The sequence below is a fragment of the Hyperolius riggenbachi genome, chromosome 8 (assembly GCF_040937935.1).
Source record: "Hyperolius riggenbachi isolate aHypRig1 chromosome 8, aHypRig1.pri, whole genome shotgun sequence".
NCBI lineage: Eukaryota > Metazoa > Chordata > Amphibia > Anura > Hyperoliidae > Hyperolius > Hyperolius riggenbachi.
Genome location: NC_090653.1, coordinates 26,549,717 through 26,568,503, shown reverse-complemented (window position 1 = coordinate 26,568,503; position 18,787 = coordinate 26,549,717). Strand labels below are relative to the sequence as shown.

General features: G+C 43.2%; 3 non-coding genes across 3 annotated transcripts; 2 read left to right on the top strand and 1 right to left on the bottom strand.

Moving 5' to 3' along the window:
* The first annotated feature begins 1,830 nt into the window (after positions 1-1,830).
* On the top strand, positions 1,831-1,904 carry TRNAH-GUG (transfer RNA histidin (anticodon GUG)). Its single transcript has one exon. It is a non-coding gene; the product is annotated as a tRNA-His (tRNA).
* An 8,914-nt stretch (positions 1,905-10,818) lies between these two features.
* TRNAN-GUU (transfer RNA asparagine (anticodon GUU)) lies at positions 10,819-10,892 on the top strand. Its single transcript has one exon. It is a non-coding gene; the product is annotated as a tRNA-Asn (tRNA).
* A 559-nt stretch (positions 10,893-11,451) lies between these two features.
* TRNAA-AGC (transfer RNA alanine (anticodon AGC)) lies at positions 11,452-11,524 on the bottom strand. The gene has a single exon. It is a non-coding gene; the product is annotated as a tRNA-Ala (tRNA).
* Positions 11,525-18,787: the final 7,263 nt, after the last annotated feature.

The following is an 18,787-nucleotide window of genomic DNA, read 5'->3' as shown; positions in this document are numbered from 1 at the left end:
GGGGCGCACTCAGCTCAGCTATCATTTCTATAATGTGTTTGAAGCAGAGAGAAATAAGAGAAGTGGATACATGACAGTGACCGCAAGCCAGATAACTAGAGATTAAGGTGTTGAGTGGGTTGGGGGCCCTGGGGTGCCTCTTAGTCTAATAGCAATCAGTGTGTGACGGCTGAGGTGGGAGGGATGGAGGGGCGCAGTTTGGCCTCTCAGCCTTGGGTGCTGGAGGATCTGCAATGATTTGAGAAAGAAGGGTCGAAACGCCTGTGCGTCATCTTCATGCAGACCTGTTTTTACTCATGTCTTTTTACTAAGAGCTCTTTCACATCAGAGCTTGCGTTGGAGAACGCTCAAAGCATATGTTTTGTTGTATGCCTTTTACTGCGTTTTGATATGCGTTGCACTGCAGTGAGTGTGCGTTTTTAATCCGTTTTCAATGCGTTACAGCACATAGAAAAACGCAGGTAATTTTTTTTTCTTTTAGTTGTCAACTTTCTACATTGTTCCTCTGTTGCATTCTGGGACTGATTGCCTGCGTTAACGGATTAAAAACTTACATTGACTAACATTGTAACGCATAAAGCTAGCGTCGGCCGAAAAACTGCGCCTGGGTGCAGTGTAACGCAACGCACAAAAACGCAGCGTTATATGTGAAAGCTAAAATGAAAGTCTATGGACTTTCATTTCACCTTGGGTAACGCAAACTTTATCCTTTGCGTTGAAACGCAGAAAATCTGCCCTAATGTGAAAGAGCCCTACAGACTAACCAGCAAGCTCATGGTGACCCAGAACTCATTGGAGTGTGTAAGGGACTACAATGGTCCTAAAAGCCCCCTTACTAAGATGTTAAGAAAAACAAAAGTTTGCTTTCTTAAAACAGAAAGAATTTGCGATAATTCAGGTTGGAGTGAGCTTGAGATGTCTCCCAGTGCATCACTGCTGAATATATGCAAATTAACCATGGTACCCTTAGAAGCTAAACACACCTCCAGAACTGCTGGAATGCAATGATGTGTCAGCTTGTTAATTTGTACAGAGCCATAATAATCCAACATGCATACAGACTGTTTCGGATTGTTTGATCCTCATCAGTGCATGGCATGGATTAATTTGGCTCTATGCAGTAGGGCTTGTAACACCGAGAGGTACAGACAAATTTACAAATTAACAAGCTGACACATCATTGCATTCCAGCGGTTCTGGAGGTGTGTTTAGCTTCTAAGGGTAACAATGGTTAATTTGCATATATTCAGCAGTGATGCCCTGGGAGACATCTCAAGCTCACTCCAACCTGAATTATCGCAAATTCTTTCTGTTTTAAGAAAGCAAACGTTTGTTTTTCTATAAATAAAGAAACTTGAATACTGGATGGTGCGGACCTTTGATGATTGCTGAGGTTTCCCTGTGACTCCAGGGGTGGTCTCTGCACGTCGAATCCATTGGTGCAGCAACGCTGGTTCATCTAGCAATACATTTGCTGCGTTATGTGTGTTGCACATGCTCAGTAATGTTTTGGGTTTTTTATAATTGTAACCCATGCGCGGTTTTCGTTCCATCAGTATGCAATGAAAATAGCGCACCAAGAGACACATAACGTAGTACAAAATAACGTCCAATTTTATAGCATACATGCGCTGCATTAGGGGCACGTTGTGTGACTTTAACGTTGCATCAAACGCAACGTCTCACTGTGAAAGAGGCCTAAAGGTTATTATGCTGTAGCATATATTTTAGAGCAGAGATGCAGTTCTGAATTCAGGCCACTTTAAAAACACTCTGCTCATTCCTGAGGTTCAGTTTATAAAGACATATTCTTGCCTCACAGGCTCACAGGTCTCTGTGGCGCAATTGGTTAGTGCGTTTGGCTGTGTTCCAAAAGGTTGGTGGTTCAAGCCCACCCAGGGATGTGATTGTTTTAATCTCTCCTTTCATGTATAAACTGTGTCCCTGCCTGATCCACTAATGGGCAATTAGCACTGACAGTTTACTTCCTCAGCAACCCAACACAGCTGATTGGTCTATACTCCCTACAAGAGATAGTCAAGTAGAATTTCAACTTGATTGCAAGGCAATTTTTAGGCTCAATTGCTCTCAGGGCGAGGGTGTCAAAATTGTGGTACTCCTTGAATAGGTAGCCAAGTATAGGTGGCCCCAGTAGAGGTTAGCCAGGTATAGGTGTTCCAGTGTAGGTTAACCAGGTATAGGTGCCATGGTATAGAAGTTTGTTTACATCGGTACAGAGCTGCGATCTAGCGCAGCACTGTAGAAGGGACACTTAGCTGTTCCTCCGAGCGGTTTACAGTCAAATCCCTCTCATAGGCTGATTTCTATGAAAGAAGGGGAAGTGATTAGATCGCCGCCTAGGGCCAATTTAAGGGAAGAAGGGAGGGTGAAGTACTGTAAAATAACCACAAGAAGGGCCTACTAGTGACAAGAAAAGGAGGTAAGATCCATTTATGTGCGAAGTTGTATGGCTGTGCAGCACACAGTCAAAGCTGCAGTGTGCTGAATTGTAAATAATCACCTGGTCACTAGGGGGGTGTAAGCCTGCAACCCTCAAGTGGGTACAGTTAAAAATGGCGCCGGCCGAATAATGGCGACATTTTTTAAACGATATCTTTTTTAAACGATATTTATCGTATTTACAATTGGCAATGTTCATCTTCGTTTGCCATTGTAAATTTTTTTTTTATTCAATAACAATGTTATACCTAATAGCCCTAACTAAACCGCCGCATTCCCGACGCTCTAATCTAACTAATTGCCCCCAAACTCCCCGGGGGCAATCCGGGCTTCGTTTCCCAGTGAGGCAGGGCTATGAGCAGCAGCCCCGCCTCACACGTGTCTGTCAGCGGCTGATCTCCGCCTCTCCCCCGCCCCTCTCAGAGAAGGAAGACTGAGAGGGGCGGGGAGAGGCAGAGATCCGCCGCTGACAGACACGCGTGAGGCAGGGCTGCTGCTCATAGCCCTGCCTCACTGGGAAACGAAGCCCGGATTGCCCCCGGGGAGTTTGGGGGCAATTAGTTAGATTAGAGCGTTGGGAATGCGGCGGTTTAGTTAGGGCTATTAGGTATAACAGTGTTATTGAATAAAAAAAAAATTTACAATGGCAAACGAAGATGACAATCTGCGCCATTATTTAACCCTAAAACGATAAATATCATTTTTTAATAAAAGTCTATGAGGCGCCGTTTTTATCACTGGCGCTATGCGCCGTTTTGCACTGATCCGCCTCAAGTGGATAACATTGAAAATATACTGTAGACGCGCCAGAATTGACTTGCGCTATTATCTGCTTCGGACAGGAACAGGAGAAGTGGACGCTGGTAGCTTGTGAGCTCTGGTTTCCTGAGTCCCTGATATTTGAGATTCTATAGTAATAATCATTATTTTTCTTTGTGTATAGGGCACATAAAATACAAATTATAGTACTGCATTGTTACTAGTTACAAGAAAATAAAGTAATAATAATAATATACACTTACCTTGAACTGCAGACTAACTTTACCTACCAGGTCATGTACATCATTCTGCCTGTTGTGCTTTTTCACTAGAAGTCACATGACCATCGCCTTGTGTTTTTCCAGAAAAACCAGCATACAATCGCTTCCTGCCCTGACAGTGGTTCATTGCTCTTTGGTTGGGGGAAATCAGTGATTGGCTCAGCCACACTTGTGTTCTCACCAGCAAATATTTTACTCAAAATCACACGTTATGGTTTTGCTGCTGCTTGTTTGCCCTGAATCCAAATCATTTGCAGACTTTCAGTATTTCATCATAAACAGAAGCTTCTGTTATTTGTCCTGTTGTTTCACCATTATGTTTAAAGGTGGAAAGGGCTTTTAATCCACAAAAACAATTAAAGCACAACTGAGGTGACATGATGAGATAGACATGGGTATGTACAGTGCCAAGCACACAGATAACTATGCTGTGTTCATTTTCTTCTTTTTCTACCTGAAAGAGTTAAACATCAGGTATAAAAGTGACAGTTTCTGTTTGGGTCAGGACGGGGTCGGACTTGGTCAAACAATAGCATAAACCTGACTGATAATTAATTACAGCCATAAAACACTTTCCTGTCAGTAAATGGCTTCTGAGAGCAGATAAGAGATAAAAAGGGTCAAAAATTCATAGATTTGTGTTCTAGCACGCTTCAGTGAAGGTGCCATTGAGCGGCAATGATGAAACAGTAAAAACTAGATTAAAATCTAAAATAAAACTGTGGGATAGCTAAAAATTTCATTTTTAGGAGAAGGGAGGATAGATACAATTGTTTTTATCATCAGTTTATTTTCACCTCATATGTCCTTTAAAGTGGACCTGAACTTTTACACAGGACAGAAGGAAAACAGAGAGAAAAGCATCCTGTATGTATTTAGACAGTTTAGCCTGTCTAATTCCCCCTCATCTGTTTCTAATCACAAGTTGTCATTTGATCTCTCCCTGTGTCGGCTGACTGCCACGGCTGATAAGTTCATTTGAAAGCACAGGATGTTAACGATATATCTGCTTCCATGAAAGCAGAAAGTAGAATCACTGGAGATTTATTTAAAGGGATACTGTAGGGGGGTCGGGGGAAAATGAGTTGAACTTACCCGGGGCTTCTAACAGTCCCCCGCAGACATCCTGTGCCCGCGCAGCCACTCACCGATGCTCTGGCCCCGCCTCCGGTTCACTTCTGGAATTTCTGACTTTAAAGTCAGAAAACCACTGCACCTGCGTTGCTGTGTCCTCGCTCCCGCTGATGTCACCAGGAGTGTACTGCGCAGACACAGACCATACTGGGCTTGTGCTATACACTTCTGGTGCCATCAGCTGGAGTGAGGACAAGACAACGCAGGCGAAGTAGTTTTCTGACTTTAAAGTCTGAAATTCCAGAAGTGAACCAGAGGCGCGGCCAGAGCATCGGTGAGTGGCTGCGTGGGCATAGGATACCTGCGGGGGACCATTAGAAGCCCCGGGTAAGTTCAACTCATTTTCCCCCGACCCCCTACAGTATTTGTATCAGCTGTAACAAATAAATGTTTTTTTTCTAAGGTTATTATGCTCTTTCGTAACTTTTAGAGCAGAGAGGAAGTTCTGAGTTCAAGTCCGCTTCAACATAATTCAAATAGTAATAAATAGAGGACCATGAAAAAAAAACCTGCCGTGACCCAGATTCGAACCGGGGTTGCTGCGGCCACAACGCAGAGTACTAACCACTATACGATCACGGCTCAGGTACTCAAATGCCTCCAAGTGAGATAACCAGTCTTGAGGATCAGGACAATGTGACATCTTTTTGTTGAGAGTGGACCTGAACTCTTGCACAGGACAGAAGGAAAAATAGAGAGATGCACCCTGTATGTATTTAGAGCATTTAGCCTGTCTAATTCCCCCTCATCTGTAATTGTTATTTGATCTCCCCGCTGTGTCAGCTCAGTAAACTCCTGTGCCATGGCAGAGCAACTAATTTGTAAACATGGGATGTTTACAATGTGTCTGCTTCCATGAACGCAGGAAGTAGACACACTGCAGATTTATTGCAGTTCTGTAAGCTATAACAAAGGAATGTTTTTCTATAAAGGTTATTATGCAGTTGCTTATCTTTTAGTGCAGATAGGAAGTTCTGAGTTCAAGTCCGCTTTAAAAGGACAACTGTGACAAGGGATATGGAGGCTGCCATATTTATTTCCTTCGAAGCAATACCAGTTGCCTGGCTGTCCTGCTGATCCTCTGCCTCTAATACTTTTACCCATAGCCCCTGAACAAGCATGCAGCAGATCAGGTGCTTCTGAGATTATTGTAAAATCTGACCAGATTAGATGCATGCTTGTTGCTGGTGTTATTCAGATACTACTGCAGCCAACTAGATCAGCAGGGCAGCCCGGCAACTGGTATTGTTTAATAGGAAATTAATATGGCAGTCTCCATATTCCTCTCGTTACAGTGAAAAGTCTTGTGTAGCATTATGTCAATGAAAGTGGAGTATGAGTATGTTCGGTTGCTCTGCAAAACAAATATGTCTGTGCAAAATGCTGGCAATGAATTCAGTCTGATTAATTTACAAAGCTTTGAGAAGCTTGATAATGTTGTGTGGACAATAGACATTATTTAGCAGCGAGTTAAAAGTTCTTGGAGAATGCGGGCATTGATCCCGCTACCTCTCACATGCTAAGCGAGCGCTCTACCATTTGAGCTAATTCCCCTTCCATAGATTAACTCCTTCTAGCCCTCAGCCCCGAGGGAGTGAAAGAACTATGCCTGTGAATATGAGGGCGTAATAAGAGAACAGGGAAGGATCAGACCATCTGCCTTAACATGGGAGCTCGTAAAGTTTACTGTATGACATAAAATATACTTCTAACAGAATATTCATTGCTTGTTAAATTTTGCAGAAGTCATTAACTTTACAAGTTTACTTCAGCATGCTTTCTCTACATAAGTTAATACAGCCTAATTAATTTACTCCAAAATCTGCGCAAAGGGAGCAAATAATCTTGTTGGCAGAGCAGAGGGTGCGTGGAGGGGCATAAAGTTCCATTAGATCTGCTATGTATTTGGGTCCCATGTGGTTTAGAGCCTTGAATGTCAGGATGCAGATCTTACAATGGATTCTACATGTTACTGGCAACCAGTGAAGAGTTTGCAGTACTGGGCTGATGTGTGAGCTGCGGGGAGCATTGGCTAGGAGTCTGGCTGCTGCAATCTGTACTAGTTGTAAGGGGTGCAGAACTTTATCCGGGGATCCGATGAACAGGGCATTGCAGTATTCGGGAGATGTGTGAGTTGCGGGGGGCATTGCAGTACTGGGGAGATGTGTGAGCTGCGGGGAGCATTGCAGTACTGGGGAGATGTGTGAGCTGCGGGGAGCATTGCAGTACTGGGGAGATGTGTGAGCTGCGGGGGGCATTGCAGTACTGGGGAGATGTGTGAGCTGCGGGGGGGGCATTGCAGTACTGGGGAGATGTGTGAGCTGCGGGGGGCATTGCAGTACTGGGGAGATGTATGAGCTGCGGGGGGCATTGCAGTACTGGGGAGATGTGTGAGCTGCGGGGGGCATTGCAGTACTGGGGAGATGTGTGAGCTGCGGGGGGGGGGGGGGGGCATTGCAGTACTGGGGAGATGTGTGAGCTGCGGGGGGGGGGGGGGGCATTGGCTAGGAGTCTGGTTGCTGCATTCTGTACTAGTTGTAAGGGGTGCAGAACTTTATCCGGGGATCCGATGAACAGGGCATTGCAGTACTGGGGAGATGTGTGAGCTGTGGGGGGCATAGGTTAGGATTCTGGCTGCAGCATTCTGTACTAGCTGTAATGCTAGGTACAAACCATACATTTTTGGGGGGCAGATTTATCTGCCAGATTGATTATTTCCAGCATGTCTAATCTGAATTTCGTTTTTTTTCCTTTTATCGATTTTCATAGAACTGAACAAAAATCGATCAAAAGAACAATTTAAAAAAACCATCAGAAAGTCGATTGGAATTCAGATCGGACATGTTGGAAATCGATCTGGCAGGTAAATCTGCCAGAAAATTGTATGGTGTGTACATATAAGGGGTGCAGATCTTTATCCAGGGATCTGATGAATAGAGCGTTGCAGTAGTCCAGACGGCAGGATACAAATGCATGAACCAGGGCAAGTAGGTCTTCAGCTTTGATAAGGTGTTTGATTTTCGCTATATTTCTCAGATGGAAGAAAGAAAAGCTTGACAATAGCTGATACCTGCTGTCTGAGTGTTAGCTTTTCATCCAGGATCACCCCAACACACAACACATCAATTGAATCTATTCCAAATCAATCTACTGACAGTCATGCCCCACCCCTGATAAACCGAGATTTTCCATCCTATCCCAACAATTCTTACGACCGACTTTTGGTCAAAGATGATTAAAATCAAATGGTAAAATTGATGAGAGCATGGGCACCTTTGAGCTTGGTTCAGGTGGACGTCCAAACCACCCACCCACAGCATCCTGGCGACTCATTGAAAATGCTTTTTTGCAAGCTTGTATAAAAGCATTTGTCGGCTTTCAGCGGCAGTTTCTTTGCAGTGTTTTTCATCCCTGCAAGAGGACACAGAAGCATGGCAGTAAACTATCTCGAAGCAACCTGCTTCCAGGATTGGCTTAGCGTCAGGCAGATGACAACAAAAATGCAGATTAAAGCGCCGTATTTGCGCAAAGAAAGTGGTGGTAAGCAATCAAACCGACAGCTGTCCATTCATCTGAATAGAAAGCGATTAAATTAAGAGTTGCAGCTAATGAATAAATACAATGTATTTATTCATGAAAGCGCTGGAGAAATCGTTATACAAAGCATTTTTTCAAGCGCTTTGCGATTTCCCTATACCTTCCATTGAGGAAAATCGCCCCAAAAATGGTCCAGGCAGCGCAGCGCTTTGGTGAGCGGATCGGAATCGAACAGCTCAGATGTGAACACTATCATAGGGATTCATTGCAAATCGCGGTGCTTAAAAAAGGTGAAAACGCCCTAGTTGGGAACAAGCCCTAAATAATACTGACTTGATCCATTATTGCTGCAATGCAGAGCACTAACTGCTCTATGATTTTCAAACTGTCTTAATGTAATTAGCAGTCTTTATGCCTTTCAGGACCGGCTGCCTAACCCTACTTAAATTGCCTTACGCATTAATTGCTAGTAGGAAATTATGCGTAAGGCAATAACGTAACAACCTGCATTACAGTATTCTTACGCGTAATTGCGTAAGGGCCATGCGTAATTACAGACATGAACCGTAGATAAATGTCTACGCCGTAAGCGTAATTCCGTAATGCGTAATAGCGTAAAATTACGCGTAATGATCCGTAAGCGTAGATTTTTCCATTACGACCAGCACTGCTTTTTTTAAGCGCCGGCGATTTGCAAAATCATCCTAAAAGCGCTTGTGCAATAGTTCCCTATGAGAGTGCTCACATCTGATCTGTTCGATTCCAATCCGCTCACCAGAGCGCTGCCTGTACCATTTTTGGGCCGATTTGCCTATAATGGAAGGTATAGGGAAATCGCAAAAGCGCTGGAAGATACGCCTTGTATAGCGATTTCCCCAGCGCTTTCATGAATAAATACATTGTATTTATTCATTTGCCAGTGAAAGAGTTCACTTACTAACGTCAGGAAGTGAAAAAAAACAGAATTGCTCTGCAAAAGCGATTAGAAACGAGCTTTACAAAAAATCGCAGCGCGCAGGTAAGCGCCAGGAGGTGCTAAAAAAAATTGTGCTAAAAATTGAAAAACCGCTGGTGTCAGAGATTTCGATTTTAGATGTGAACAAGGCCTAAAGGGAACCTTAACTAAAGGGGGGGGGGGGAAGAGTTTCACTTGACTGGGGCTTCTACCAGCCTTCTGCAGCCGCCCTGTGCACGCGCCATCCTGGGAACAATCCTTCAGTCCCTCGCAGTGGCTATGTTTTCTTTTCTGCATCTGGCCAGTCACCAGACCACTGCGCCTGCATGACCATGGCCTTGCGTGTCCTTGTTCACACTCATGTTGCTGTTGCATATAGGGTTGAGCCGAAATTTTTGAAATTTCGCGTTACTATAATTACGCATGCGAAATTTGCTATTACGATGCGAAATTATGGTAGCGTAATTGCCATTAAAATCGTAATTGAAAATACCGTAAGCGTAATTTTCAACGCGTAATTTCACGTTTCGTTCATAACGTAATTTCGCGTTAAACCATAACGTAATTTCGCGTTAAACCATCCCGTAATTGTGCATTTCTTCGTAATTTCGCGAATTTTGAAATTACTTGTTAGCTATAAAAAATTACTTGTTCGCATTAGCCAATCAGAAGCGAATCAGCGGTAGTCAGACGAACGCTAACAAATTTTCGCATATAAACGCTTTTTCGCGTTAAATAATGTAAAAACTAAGCATGCGCAGTTCAAGGGTGTAAACTACGCTTACAAACGTTTGCATGCAAGGCAAACGTAATTTCGCGATACCCACCGTAACGCGAAAACGACGCGAAAATTAACGCTTACAGTAATATGAACTATCGCGAAATTACGTTATGTAACTACGCTTACAAACGGTTGCATGCAAGGCAAACGTAATTTCGCGATACCCACGGTAATGCGAAAATTACGCGAAAATTACGCTTACGCAGAATTTCGCGAAATCCTTCTTCATTACGATTATGTACTTACGGCCATAATCGTAATTACACTAATTACGTGAAATTTCGCAAAATCGTAATTAAGTCATTACGCTCATCTGCATACTGCACAGGACAGCAACGCGAGTGAGAATGCAGACGTCAGGGTCACAAAGGCACAGTGGTCCAGTGACTGGCCAGATGCCGAAAACATAACTTGGCCGCTGAGGGGGACTGAAGGATCGTTCCAGGATAGCGCAGGCACAGGGCAGCTGCAGGGGGCTGGTAGAAACTTTATTTTCCCTTTAGTTAAGGTTCTGTTTAAATATAAAAAGTCTTGTGTAGCACTATGTCAATGAAAGTGGAATATGACTGCGTTTGGGTGCTCTGCAAGATAAATACGTTTGTGCAGAATGCTGGCAATCCTTATACAAATGAGTTCATTCTAATTAACCTACAAAGCTTTGAGAAGCTTGTTAATGTTTTTTGTGGACAATAAACATTGTTCTGTAGTGAGTCAAAAGATATTGGAGAATGCGGGCATCGATCCCGCTACCTCTCACATGCTAAGCGAGCGCTCTACCATTTGAGCTAATTCCCCTTGCCTTGATTGCTTTGTAAAAAAAAACTTCAGTCTCTGTGGTGGGACAAGCAGTTACTTTGTTTCCTCACCATTGTTTCTTGAAAAGGCTTTTTCTCCACCAAAGGGGCTCACAGGTCTCTGTGGCGCAATTGGTTAGCGCGTTCGGCTGTTAACCGAAAGGTTGGTGGTTCAAGCCCACCCAGGGACGCTTTCTGTTTTATTTTATATTTTATGTATACAAGATCAGACCCAAGGCAAGTTGGTGCTGCATAAATTAAAAAATATTTAAAGGATCAATATCATGAACAATTAGTAAAATTTGAAATACATGAAAACACATAAATAAAAAGTCTATTTCTACCAAATAAGTAATATGTGCTATACATTACTTTTCTCCCATGTTGTTTATTATTTATTTATTGTATTTATAAATCGCCAACATGTCACTTACAGTATTTAGTAGAATTCCAACAGATCTGACAGGTTTTGGACTAGTCCATCTTCTTACGGGGAATTCTCAGGGTTTTCTTAATTTTCAAAAGCACTTAGTGAATTGTAGTTTCTCAGTCCAACTGCTAGAATATATTTTTTTTTTCGTTTCAGATTTCTATTAACTGCTGTAAACGACAGCAACATACGAGAAAGGGAATTTATATTTCATTTTACTGTAGAAGACACATACTTCCTATTTGTATGTGCTCACATGTATTTTAAACTTTACAATTTTGTGGACAATAAACATTGTTTTGCAGTGAGTTAAAAGTTCTTGGAGAATGCGGGCATCGATCCCGCTACCTCTCGCATGCTAAGCGAGCGCTCTACCATTTGAGCTAATTCCCCTGTATTTCATTGACCCTTCCTGGTCTTATGTCCACGGGGTGTGGAAGAGCTATGCTTGTGAAAGTGAGGTAGTGATAAGAGATCAGGGATGGGTCAAACCATCTGTCTAAACACAGGAGCTTGTAAAGTTTACTGGTATGAAACAAAAAAGTATATCTAACAGAATATTTGTTGCTTTTTAAAGTCATTTAGGTCGACAAGATTACCTCAGTATGCTCTCTTTACACAAATTAATACAGCCTAAATCATTTACTCCAAGAAAATAACAAAATCTGTACAAAGGGAGCAAATTACAGCCTTAAAGAGACACTGAAGCGAAAAAAAAATGATGATATTATGATTTGTATGTGTAGTACAGCTAAGAAATAAAACATTAAGATCAGATACATCAGTGTAATTGTTTCCAGTACAAGAAGAGTTAAGAAACTCCAGTTGTTATCTCTATGCAAAAAAGCCATTAATCTCTACGACTTTCAAAGTCGTGGATAGGGCTGTCTTCTGACTTTTATTATCTCAACTGTAAGTGAACGGTTTACTTTTTCTCTGCCAGAGGAGAGGTCATTAGTTCACAGACTGCTCTGAAAGAATCATGTTGAATGCTGAGTGTTGTGTAATCTGCACATATTAGAGAATGATGCAATGTTAGAAAAACACTATATACTTGAAAATAAAAATATGAGAATATTTTCTTTGCTGCTAATCTTCTAGTAATTATTCATAGTACACAACCAATTCATTATATCATATATTTTTTTTCGCTTCAGTGTCTCTTTAAAGGACAACTGTAAAGAGAGGGATATGGAGGCTGCCTGCAATGATGAGTTAAAATATTGTTAATCATCATTTTTCTTGAGTTTCAAGTGATTTTTATCTAATGTGTGTATGTAGCTTTAGGTTCCATAAACACAATCAATTTTAGTCTGCCGATGAATGGTCAATTTTACCACTGCATTGTATTATGGGGGCCAACAGTTTTTGAATGCTATGTACAGACTGTGTAGGTATGCTCTCATACTATATGGAAGTGGTAACATTGGTCAGTCATCTGTAGATAAAAAATTGGTTCAAGCCCACCCAGGGACACTTGTTTTTTTTTTTTTTTTTTTCAATTATACACGACCAGACTCAAGGCAAGTTTGTGCTGTATAAGTTTAGAAAAATATTTAAACAATGCACATTGCCTGGCTGTCCTAATGACCCTCTGCCTTCTATACTTTTAGCCATAGCCCCTGAACAAGCATGCAGATCAGATGTCTAACTGAAGTTTGACTGGATTAGCTGCATGCTTCTTTCAGATGCATGCTTCTTTCAGGTGCGTGCTTTTATGTATATTCCTTCAACTCCATTAGCCCCAACATCCTCTTTGAAAAGCTAGGACATCTCAATGTGCATCCCATCCTCTGCGGCTGGATAAAAGACTTCCCAAAAGAACTCACTTAGTGTCACGTAACCACTTCGCATCCAGACCTTTTTTCCCCACTTATGGACCAGAGCAGTTTTGACAGTTTTAGCGGTGTCCTTGTTTAATCAGAAATAACTTTATCCCTACTTAGGACACAGAAATGAAATATATATTGTTTTTTTCAAGACAAACTAGGCTTTCATTGTATGCCATTTTTTCCCTCAAACAATTTTGTTTTCTATGAATTTTAATGGGAAAACAAAGACAAAAAATAGAAAAAACATTTATTTCTCAGTTTTACCAGTATTCCAGTTTAAAAATAAAAAGTGCTACTGTAGATAAAAAAATACAAATTTTGTTTGGCTATTCTTACTGCTTATCACAAAACTTAGATTATGTTCCAGTCACAATTTATGGTGAAGATATTTGATTCTGAAATAATGCTACAGAGTGTATTTTTCACTATGAAATAAGAAAAATGTTAATAGTAAAAATCAATCCCATTAGCTCAGGAAACATATATTCCCGTTCACCAATTAGTGCTGCATCAGATAGTGCCAGAAATGTGCACAGGAGCAAGCCCAATCCTGCACTGCACTGCTTCTGCTACAAGACGTATATCTACTGACTCGTGGCTTAGATGAAGTCACAGAGGACGTATATCTACTGACTTGTGGATAAAGTGGTTAAATATAACTAGGCAGAGATACCTGGCTTCTGTGCTGGCTGCTCGTGCTTCCTGCTGGGAGGGCTGACCTGCCACCAGGATATCTGGCAGCTCCCCCATAGCATTCCCTGACCTTCTAGTGGATTCCCTCCCATGCTCCCACAGGCCTGCCATTGAGGCACCACAACTCCCAGCATGCCCCATAGAAGAACCACAGCTCCCTGCATGCCCCCATAAAGGCACCACAGCATCCAATATGCCCACATAGAGGCACCACAGCACTCGGCACACCCCTGATTGATGCACCAGAGCTCCCAGCATGCCTGCCATTGAGGCACCACAGCTGACTCTGCCTGGGGGACATCTAGGGCACCCCTGAATAGATCCAGGGCACGTGCCACTGATCCTTGGGGCTAGCAACGCCCCTGTGCCCAACACTGTGTCAGGTATGCCGCTCAAGAAGTTTTGCTAGCCTCAGAGTCCACCAGTATAAATCTATTACGTTTTGTGGCTGCAGCCTCCCTGTACATCTCCAGTCTTCTCTATGGGGAGGATCGGTGATGTCACCAACATCATGCACAGTCCCGATCCCCCCCATAGAGAACACCGGAACTGTGCAGAGAGGCTGCGGCGATCGCTGGATAGAGGCTTGGTATGTATATAGCGGCTGGATCGGGGGCAATCGGGGGGTGGTGGGCACCTATACTAGCTAGCCTAGTGCTAGCTAACATGTAATGCAGCCATATAACCTAATAGATTTATACTGGGGGACTCTGAGGCTAGCAAAAGCTCTTGAGCGGCATGCCGCTCAGGAGGTTAAAGTTTATGTGCATCCTCCATTGCAGTTCACACACATTATAATGCTATGCAATGCACCACTGTGAACCTGGCCTATCAAATTGCAGCAATCCCGAGCCCACATGTGTGGTAACTCTAACAACTTCCTTAGAACTTTCAATCAACTAAAAAACTGGATCGGTTTGGTTGAAATAGAAAAAAAAAAACGTAAAGATAATCTGTAATTAACAAAAAGTGCCCAAGGCTTCCATCGTCCTCCGCAGTAGGCCCGATCCAGTGCTGGGACTCCGGATGGCTGTAGACGGCAATATTAACCTTTCAGATCCAGCGCAGACGCAGTACTATCTTCCCCCTCAGGCTCCAGTGGAAATAATCGAGCACTGGATCCAAAAGGTGAATATCGATGCATGCTACGGGGTGAGCCCGCGCAGGATTGGGGCTACTGCAGAGAACAAGGGAACCCTCATTAGGATTCAGAGGCTTCCTCCTCCTGAGGTAAGTACCCCCCAGGGCAACTTTTTTTGATTACAAATTCTCTTTAAAAAACTAATGTGTGACACCTTAGGCGAGCTTCAGCCTAAGCAAACATACTGTCATTAAGTTACATTAGTTATGTTAATTAAAATAGCTAGGTAATATAATCTCTTACCCACCCTGTTTTAAAAGAACAGACAAATGTTTGTGATTTCATGGGGGCAGCCATCTTTTTCATGGAGGCAGCCATCTTTTTGGTTGAAAGGAGGTGACAGGGAGCATGAGACGCAGTTCCAACTGTCCTGCGTCCTGATCACCCCTCCCAGTTGCTAGGCAATGAGAACAACAACATCAGAAATCCCATCATGCTTTGCACAGCATCAGGGGGGAAAAAGTTCTGATGCTGTGAAACTGTTAAAGAAACACCAAGCCTTTTCAGTGCTGCTAAGTAGATTTTTAGTCCGGAGGTTCACTTTAAAGCGGATCCGGGATGAAATACTAACTATAACAAGTAACATGTCTATATATCTTATCCAAAGTTTAGGTAGTTTACACACCAAATCTAGCTGCAAACAGCTTCAACAGTTTATGATTATTTATTCCTGTGATACGACAGCAGCCATGTTTTGTTTGTGACATTACACACAAATAAGCTGACATGCTATCAGCTTGCCTGTGTGTAATCTTCAGTCCATAGCCTGTGACAAATTCAGTCCCCTCTCCTCCTCCCCTTTGCCTCTGAAATATCTGGCTAGTAACCTCCACCTCCTCCTGCACAGACTGAGCTGCCATAAGCCCTTGCTACAGTGCCAAGGAACTCTGAACAAGCTGTGGGCAAGGCTTGTTTAGTTTATAGGGAATTAGAGTATTAAAACAAAACAAAAAAAAAAGTATTTGGCTTGAGGAATGCCCTATAAACTATATGTAAGGAACACAACTATGCAATGAGTAAAAGTTTATCTCAGATCCACTTTAAGGCTGGTTTCATACCAGGATGTTGCGTTTTAGGGTACGTTATGGTCGCATAACGTGCCCCTAACGCAACGCCTGGTGCTCTCTGGTGTGGACGTCGGAGTGAGCTGCGTTGTGCAGCTCACTCTGGCATCCGTGATGCGTACTCTTGGACGCATGCGGCATCACGTGGTCCCGCCCGGCCAATCGCCGTACAGAGCGGCCGCTCTAGGAAGTAAACACTGCACGTCACTGAGTGCAGTGAATATTAATTAGCCATGTGCCCGGCTACTCTCCGCTCCTCCCCAACATTACTGAGCATGTGCAAGCAGTCTAACGCGGCTCTGCCGCGTGTAAAGTACTGCATGCAGTACGTTGTCTTATGGCGCAGCGTTACAATGTAACACAATGTGGGCACTGTGAACAGCCCATTGATTTTTCATTACTGTGCGGTGGGCTGCGTTACAGGCTGCTCTAACGTGCGCCTGTAACGTCCCACTGTGAAACCAGCCTAAGTGTCTCAAAGACACTATAGTGTCTATGAGGGCTCTTTTACACTACATGCAGTTCCGATTTTGATGCGATTTTACATGTGATTCCAATTTTTGATGCAATAAAAAAAAGTCCTGCATGCTGCATTTTTCCCTGTTTTTCTTCTTTTGTTGCTAGCATCCAGTGCAAAGCGGAATCAGAAATCGGAACTGCCATTTGCAGTGTAAAAGAAGGCTCAAAAATAGCAAGGTCCATATGTCAGTGTGCAGAAAGCCCACCGACAGATGCAGCTGCCTCCACAATGCCAGATATACAGCCTAGCAAGCAGATACCACCTGCTGTGTTCTGACCCATAGTACAGAAATAAACACACTGGATTCCTTTCCTGCATATATTCTATGCTGGCAGAGCAGTCCAGCCTTAGTGTCAGTTAGTTTTTTTTGAAATGTGACATTTGATTATTTGTAGCAGTCTTCAAAAAAGAGGGGAGTCTCACTTTGTATGGATACCTGACGAAACACATACTGTATGTCTACATAAAATGCTTGCAACTTTTTTTCTTTTCTTTTTTTGAAAATGAATTTAGCCAGATGAATTTACTCAAAAACTTAAGAATCTTGCGGTTTAAAATGCTTGGAGAATGCAGGCATCGATCCCGCTACCTCTCGCATGCTAAGCGAGCGCTCTACCATTTGAGCTAATTCCCCTTCTTCACCTGTGATGTTCTTAGCAGGACCATGTGGAAAATCTATGCCTGTGAATGCAAAGTACTGATAAGCTAACAAGTTAAGTGGTTTTTAGGTAATACAGGAACTGTAACAAAAAAGCAAAAACAAAAAAAAAAGTCGGGAGATGGGGGGGGGGTCTATTTGCCTTGGGAGGGGGGAAGCCTCTGGATCCTAATGAGGCTTGGCTATGTTTCCACTGTACTGTGAAACTTTTGGCCCAAAAAAATCGTATAAAGGTGGCCACACACACGATACAATAAAATGATCCGATTTTACAGTAACTCGATAAAAATGATCGTATCTCTCGAGAAAAATCGAAAGCTTTTTTTTCATTCGACTGAAAAATCCGATCGGATTTCCCGTTGTTTTCGATTTAAATCGATCTGGAATGCCAGATATGGTGTGTGTTGGATTGTTAATTTATTAATATACACACCCTAGCAATTTTCTCTGAGTTTTATCATAATTGAGGAAAAAATTTAACAAAGGTGTGTGGTACATTGGTCATATTTTTGAAATGTTACAATCAGTCAGAAAAATTGATTGCAATTCTTAAATTGAACAGATATTTAAAAAATTGTATGGTGTGTGGCCACCTTAAGATTGATTGGTGACAATTCACTTGTAAATTTGAATGCGTTTTTATGCAAATTTTTACCCCACGGCAGCTTCTTATGCATCGCATAATGACGCAATCAGGAAAAGCCCCCTAGTGGCGGCTCCTGCAGATGCGTCATTATGCGACGCATGAGAAGCCGCCGGGGGGACAGTGAATGGAGAGAGGACGGGCCGCGCAGCCTCCGGGCAGCACAATGGGACCTTACACCACCATGATACAGGTGAGATGTCCCTGATATGGCTTCCGTTGCACCTACTCTGCTTAAAGAATGGGGGCAAAGGTGGCACATGGGAGACACAAGGAGGCATATGGGAGACACAAGGAGGCATATGGGAGACACAAGGAGGCATATGGGAGACACAAGGAGGCATATGGGAGACACATGGGAGACACGAGGAGGCATATGGGAGACACATGGGAGACACGAGGAGGCATATGGGAGACACAAGGAAGCATAGGGGAGACACATGGGAGACACGAGGAGGCATATGAGAGACACAAAGAGGCAAATGGGACACATAAGGAGGCATATGGGAGACACAATGGAAACCAAGGAGACACGGGGGCCAGAGATGAGCCAGAGGGGGACACTGGAGCCACAAAGGACAAAAATGGCACAGCATCCCAACTTAAAAACGGATTCAGGTTAAGAACAAACCTACGGTCCCTATCTCGTTCATTAACCGAGGACTACCTGTAACCATTTCCAAGACACAAAAGGGCGAGAGAGCCCTGTCCCTGCGAGCCTACAACTGGAAGGAATAGGGGGGGGGGGGAGAGAGGAAGTGGGGTAGTATAAGTTGTTTAGGTAATACAACTTAGGTAAGACTATTTTTCCTGCGCCAATTGAAAAAATTTGGTATGCCTCAGGAGCTGCTGTCCAGCTTCTACACGGCCACTATTGAAGCTACCCTCTGCTCCTCCATTATTGTGTGGTACGCAAGAGCAACCACCAGTGATAAGTATAAGCTTCAGAGAATCATTAGCTCAGCGGAAAGGACCATTGGCTCTCCTCTGCCACCTCTTGACCTCCTCTACACCACTAGAATGAAGACAAGGGCTAACAGGATCTCCCAGGACCCGCCCCACCCAGGCTGCCGCTTCTTTAAGCTCCTTCCCTCGGGCCGACGCT